The sequence below is a fragment of the Mus caroli genome, unplaced genomic scaffold (genome assembly GCF_978045245.1).
Source record: "Mus caroli unplaced genomic scaffold, Mus_caroli_1 scaffold_1, whole genome shotgun sequence".
NCBI classification, from domain to species: Eukaryota; Metazoa; Chordata; class Mammalia; order Rodentia; family Muridae; genus Mus; species Mus caroli.
In genome coordinates, this window is record NW_028227256.1 from 111,967,241 (window position 1) to 111,974,819 (window position 7,579).

Sequence of the window (7,579 nt, forward strand, 5' to 3'; positions counted from 1 at the left end):
TCTATCTCCAAAGTGCATCACCACACCTGGCTTCTGTCGTGGGTTCTGGGGTACTCAGGTTATCACACTGGCATGGCAAGTACTTTGTTGACTAAGCTCTTCATCTCATGAGCTTTTACTGTTCCTACAAACTGCTTTCTACTCATAGCATTTTAAAAATAATCCACTGAAGGTATATTTAAAAGAAATTTGCACATCCAAATTTGCATTATTTGTTGACATATACATTGTCTCTTGTGATAATGAATTTTATATTTAACTGTCATGATCAATGTCAGACATTTCAGTTTCTGCCATTTTCCAAGTTTCATATTTAAATATTTGTATTAATTTAGTTTCCAAATATAATTTTCAATATACATGTGAGAGATGGCCTGTGAACAACACAAGCTTTGAATTTTACAACATTTTTTTGACATGAGTTTTATCCTAGCCATTATTCTTTCTTTTCTTTATGTCTTTCTAGACTCCATTCATATCATCAGAAACAGACACAAAAGGCTGTCTTCTTGGGAACACTGTGTTAGTGTTGTCATAATTTCAAGTTTCGCTGTCACAATTTCTCAACACTCGGTCTTCAAAGCACTTCCATGATATGTAGACCATTCACTCCTTCAACATGTGTCTTTTAAACTTGAGTAATTCTTTTGTTGAAGATTCGAATGTGCATTCATCTCAACAGATCTTGAGTCCAGATGCTGTTACTATTTTTCAATCTTCTATAAATCTAAGCACATAATTCTGGTTGTATCCTAGATATACCAAGAATTTGTCTGGGATAGCCTCTTACAGGTGAAGAGAAGGTACACACTAAGAACATCTGCTCAGAGGGTTTCTCAAGCATGCTTGGAAAGCTGTAGAAATGCAGTTTCCCTGTGCCCTTCCCCCAGCCTTGAGCAGGTGAATAGAACTTAAGTGTTCATCACACTTGGCCTTCTGTTTAAATCTCTGACAACAGAATATTCCTACAGGAGCAGCCTGCGGGCTGAGCTTGCTTTGCAAGTATTTCAGCTGAAACAAAGCAACATAATCCAGCTCAAATAAAGGATGGGTTTGTGGGCTCTCCCTATAAAAACACAGTGCTAAATACTTAACTTTGAGCCTTGATCAGAAACTTTTGTCTTGACTTCATCCTTCTCTCCCTGCTCCCCCCTTCCTTTTTTTTTTTTTTTTCTGATTTTCCTCCTTGCATTTTCAATATCATACCCTCATTGGTTGGTTGAGACAATTGTAATTGTGGCTACTATATTAAAGAATAGTTACAAAACTTGGTCCCCTGAGGTGCAGGGATGGTTTGGAGCAAAGAAGAATCAGACTTGAGATCCAAAATAAACTTGCTATGTTCTGAAGTCACAGTATTCATCTCTGCATGCAGCAGATCAAGGATTAATGTTTCTGACTGAAATAAAAATACTATCACATTCGTTTATTCAATAACCCTCAAATTATTACAAAATGAAAATAAATATTATTTAATATTGAAGTATTCATTTACTAATACTTTTTACATTTATTTGTTTCTTTGGGAGAGAAACACATATGCCATTGCATGCTGTGGAGGTCAAAGGACAGCTTGTAAAAATTATTTCTCTTTTTCTTAATTGTAGGTCTGGGGATCAGACTTGGTAGCAAATACCTTTATCTGTTGTGCAATAAAAGAGGCTGTCATCTAATTTCTAAAATTAAAGTATAATTTGAAAACATTGGTTTTATAAATGTCTACTATCTACTCAACAACAAGTATGCAAAAGAAAAAAAACTACCTCCCCCAAATTAAGAAACCTTGTATTTATGTCTCCAAACTGCTGAGATTGGTTATAATCTAGGTACAAGCAGGAGGAAATGATGAGGAAATACATTTTTCTCCCCAGAAAGCCTATATCTTAAGTGCATTATTTGTAGATAGTAAATGCTGAAGTACAGTCTTTCTGCAATGCACTTCTGCATCTCTTCCTATATTTGGAAGGAGAGAATCCTTTATCTGCAGCTCACAGGATACGTTTCTGCTCCTTTTATTTGTACAGAGTAGAGAAGTCAATTAATCTAGAAACTGGGTTAACAATTGTGCACATACATTAAAAACCCTGTGAATAATATTGTACTCAGTGTCACTTACAAGGACTCTGCTGACATGGTGTTGCTTGAGGAAGCATATTAACTTTGTGCTAAATTGTTGTAGATTATTCTTGTGATATGCCTGGCTCAGCGGCATGCTGTCACTCAGAGTAACAGGGACAAAAATTTAAATGGTTTGAATAGGATTAAACAGTATTGGTTTAACTAAAATGTATATTTTTGAGTGGAACACTTGCCAACAACTGTAACTGGCATTTTAAAGTACTACATTACTTTCTTATGATCAGTATAAGTTATTCACAGTATTTCATAAACGAAGAAAGCTTTATCATCAAAGAGAATTCATGAAATACCCAGCAATCACTAAGTGGAATTATTTTCTTTGTATAGATTTCAGTCTATACTTCACATTGGACTCTTCGTGTGTGTGTGTGTGTGTGTGTGTGTGTGTGTGTTTGTATTTGTGTCTTTGTGTGTGTCTGTGTATGTCTACGGTAGAACACATACATGACACTGTGTATGTGCAGATGTCAGAGGACTTAGTTTTCAGTACTTACCATATATCTGCTGTGAGACAGAATCTCACTACTAAACATGCCAATATCATTAATATATACATATATATGTATATGTATATATATATATATACACACACACACATATATATATGTATATATGTCAGTGTAGCCGAGCAGTGATAAGAGATACTGTGTGTTACTTTATGTGGATCTCAGATTCTCATTCTTGCATTGTAAACACTTTGCGACTTAGGCATCTATATCATCATCTTCTCTTATACAAGTTTAATGCTTAATGACCAGGTGGTGAGAGTTGTAAAAGAAATGTACATATTTTTGAATGTGTGAGCATGCACGTGTGTATGTGTGTGTTGTAGACAATGATGAAACTAAGAAAATGGAAAATAACAAGTTAAGCAGTCAGAGAAGAAAGTTGCTTAAAGTAGGATAGTTATCAGAGATGACTTATATTTCTATATTCACTTGATTCGTAGTTTAGAACATTATAGAATTGCCTATGTGTGCCCTGCATCATCTTCCTTTACCTTGATGAAGAAAGAGATCAACCATCTCATGTTTTTCACAGAGTTTTGCTCAAGTTAATATATATGACACTGATTCTAAAAACATAAACTTACCGTTGAAGTTGTTAGAGTTTTGTTCACATGTGTCCTTTAAGTTCATGTTTGAAATGTTCCTTCCTGAGCTTATGGAATCATATTGAAGTCTGTAATTACTTCAGTTGGTTTGGAAATAAGTCACAAGGGATGATTCTTTGATGTTTTTGGCACTGTCTGTTTAAGTCTGACTTCACTGATTCCTTCTACAACATGTGAGTTATTATCACTCCATGCTACTTTGAAGTTCTTGTCATAGTTGATTCAAGTATCTCACCTCTCTGAAACCATGATCCATGATGTATGTATCATCTAAGAGGATGCTTTTATAAAGTGTTGGTTTTGTTTTTCAAACTTATAAGTAAAATAACAAATACAAAGGATTTAAGACACCACGGCTTTACCTTACTTGTCATTGGTCCTTAAGAAAGTGGCGCTGAAACATTCATTTTCCTGTCAAAAATCATGCCTTTAAAACCAGAAAAACATCATGATCTGTCCTGTCTTCATCTATGATCTTAATTTCTGTGTCTCTGATAAAATGCCAGCTGAACTCAACTTAGGCTAAAAACAGATTTATTTCAACTCATAATTCCAACTTGAAGTTCATAGTGGGGAAAGTAAGAGAAGAACTGCATATGCACAGTCCCATTAAATACAGTAAAGACAAAAGGGAGGTGAATTAATGCATGCTCACTTGTTTGTACATCGCTTGATTTTCCTGCTCTTTAACAGTTTAGGAAGCTCTACTGAGGGAATAGAGGTTCCCACAGTGGGCATATCATTTATCTCAATAAAACAACTTTCTACACACACATTCACAGACTAGCCCAAGATAGGTTATCTCTCATTGAGAATTTCTTCCTAGGAGATTCTAAGCTATGTCATATTGTCAAAGCACAATGTTATCACAAAGACGTTTCCACTTAGTAGTTTTCAAGACATTATTTAAGGAGCATATATCTAAATGTCAAATGAGAACTTGAAATTATAGGAAAAAGAACATATGATGCCTTAAAAATACAAAATGAAAGGTATGTTCTAGACTAGGTATAGTAGTTGTTATTAATTTGTTTGTCAACTTGAGACAAGCAAAGGTCATCTGGAAAGAGAGAAGGTCAATAGAGTAACAAAATTCCTCATCTGACTGACTTGTGAACAAGCCTGTTGTGCATTTTAAAAATTGATGATGGATGTGAGAAGAAATAGCCCACTATAGGTTTTCCCTTTTCTGAGGATGTGGTCTTGGTTGGTATACAAAAACTAGTTGTGCAGGCCATACCATATGGGACATATCAGTAAATAGCAATCCTCTCAAGTTCTTACTTTTGTTCCTCAGTTTTGCTTGAGTATCTCCCCTGACATACCTCAATTATGGCCTGTAATCAAGATGTGTAAGCCAAGTAAACATTTTCCTATCCCAGTGTGCATTGGATTGTGTTTTATTGCACCATTAGAAACCAAACTTTCACATAAGGGTGCATAAACAAAATGTTATACAGGAAATGATTATTAGGAATTCAGAATTAGTTCACTCAATGGAATGAGATAGGAGTCATCTTACATGAATGTCCCATGGTAAGAGGAATGTAGAGTGACTCCACAGAATTTTCAGAGATGTCAGCATATCTGAAGTGTGAATGTGATTTTGTATGTGTGTAGGAAGATGGACTTGCAGGTGAAAGCCATAAAAATTTTCATTTCAAAACATCTCTCTGGGGTGGAGAGAGATATCTCAGTTTATAAACTTAAGGCTTCAAGTTAATATCCTCAGAACCCATGCAAAATGTTGAAGTTGGTGGCCCATGTTTGTAATTCTGAGAAGGGAGCAGAGATAGTTAGGTTCCTGAGGGTAAACTGGTCATCTATGTCCAGTCCTCCTTGGTAAATCTCAGTGAAAGATGGTGTCTCTAGAAACATGGTAGTTGTCTCCTGAGGAATGACAACCATGTTTGAAAGACTGTATGTCAGCATTTACCAATCTGCAAATAATGCACTTTAGATATAGGATTACTGGAGAGAAAAGTGTATTTCCTCATCATTTCCTCCTACTTGTAACTAGATTGTAACCAATCTCAGCAGTTTGAAGGCATAAATACAACGTTTCTTAATTTGGGAGAGGTAGTTTTTTTTTTTTCTTTTTCATACTTGCTGTGGAGTACATATTAGACATTTATAAAACCAATGTTTTTAAAATATACTTTCAATTTTAGAAATTAAATTAATTAGATTAGCATATGTATAATTAAGTGATTTCCCTTATATGAATATTGGCACACACACACACACACAAAGAATGTGTAAAAACAAAAAGCCATGCCTTGTGTACTATATTATTGAGTTCAGAAGTAACAGAGAATAAAGTATTGGACATGAGCTAAAAGAGTCATCCTTTGGTACTGCAAGTATCACAGATGTGTGTGTTTGTATATTTCATTCTGCAGATACAATTTCTGAAAATATGTTTGGCTTTTCTTACCTTAGGGTACATTAAATGCCCCTTCAGAAAAAGTGAAGTAACCATCTCAATTGCTGTTCAGACATACAACATTTTTGAAAAGGTTTCTAGGCTGATGTTTGCGAAAAACCCACATCACACTTCTCTGCTCTATACTCTCATGAGAAACAGAGGTCTTTATTCATCCCTAGTAGATTCATGTTAAAATCTTTTTTTTTTATTGTTTAAAATTTTATTAGATATTTTCTTTATTTTATTTCAAGTGTTATCCCCTTTCCTGGTTTCCCCTCTGAATACCCCCTGTCCTATCTCTCTTCCCCCTGTTTCTATGAGGGTGTTCCCCTACCTAACCACCCACTCTTGCCTCCCAAGCCTCATGTTCCCCTACTCTGGGCATGTCACAAGTGTAAACTTTGTGCCTGAAGCTAGAGAACAGCCTTTTCCATTTAATGGTTTATCCAATATTCATACACAAAACAAACTTCAGTGTGTAAATTTGCAGTGCTAGGACATTAGCAGTAGAATTATATAATATGCCATAATAAATATAATAAACATACAGAATACTTTCTCATTTAATATATTTAAATATCCCTTTAACTTAATGTAATTGAAACTGCAAATGTCACTCATATAGACATGTAATCTAAAAATTGGTGGAATTACTGAAGTTTCTTTAGTAAGATGTTCCAATGCTGGGCGTGGTGGCTCACGCCTTTAATCCCAGCACTCAGGAGGCAGAGGCAGGTGGATTTCTGAGTTCGAGGCCAGCCTGGTCTACAAAGTGAGTTCCAGGACAGCCAGGGCTATACAGAGAAACCCTGTCTTGAAAAACAAAAAACAAAACAAAACAAAACAAATGCTCCAAAGAAGGTCATGGGCATTACCCAGATCTCCAATTTTGGCAGCTTACCCTTCTTCACTGACATGTTAATATTTCCTACTAAAAAATAACCTCAAAAGTTTTCTGTAAGATATAATAATAGGACCTTATTTAGCTGCAAGGAAAATTGAAGACATGACCATTTTAGAAAATTGAGTGGAATGACTGACTATACATATACATATATGAGTGTTGGCTTAGGTCATGTCATTAAAACACCACCAATAAAAAGGGGAAAGAGATGCTAAGGAAGGGGAAGGACAATGAAATGTGGAAGATATTTAAAAATAGAAAGGAAGTAAGGGAAGATGGAGGGTAGAAGGAAGGTCATAGAAAAAGTGGAAAGAAAATTAAGAAAAAAAATTGCATTTGAAGTGCTATAATGAAATCCCATATTACCCTGATAAATTTACTTAAAGAAAATTATAATCTTTAACAAAATAAAATGGAATACAAAGCCAATCCAAAACAAGCCAAAACAAAAAAACCAACAACCCCAAAACATAACAGATAGGGCAAACTAATGGAACCAAACTATCCAAGAGAAGACACAAGAATCACAGACCCACTTGTTTACATCCTCAGGAATCCCATAAGAAGTAGTACATTCAAAGGCAATATATACATGAATAAGACCTGATGAAGACACAGGGACACCCTGCACATGTCTCTTCATCTTTGTAAGTTCATAAGAGATTGTCTTAGTTAATGTAGAGGCTCTTGTTCTCCTGGTGTCATCCATGACCTTCTACTATTATTATTTCTTTTTTTGTCATTTTCTTTTGGTTATTTTATTAATTTACATGTTAAATGTTATCCCCTTTACCAGTTGTGTCTCATCCTGCTTGTTTGAGGGTGCTCTCCCACCCACCCACCCTCTCCCATTTCACTGTGTGTGGGGCTGTGAAAGGCATCCTGTTTTGGTTGAATGAGTTTTGCTACAGAGATCTAGTAGAAAACTCTACAAGGGAAAGAACAGTGAGCCACGTTCCCAGAGACCAGAGACAGGTACCTAATATTACAGAGC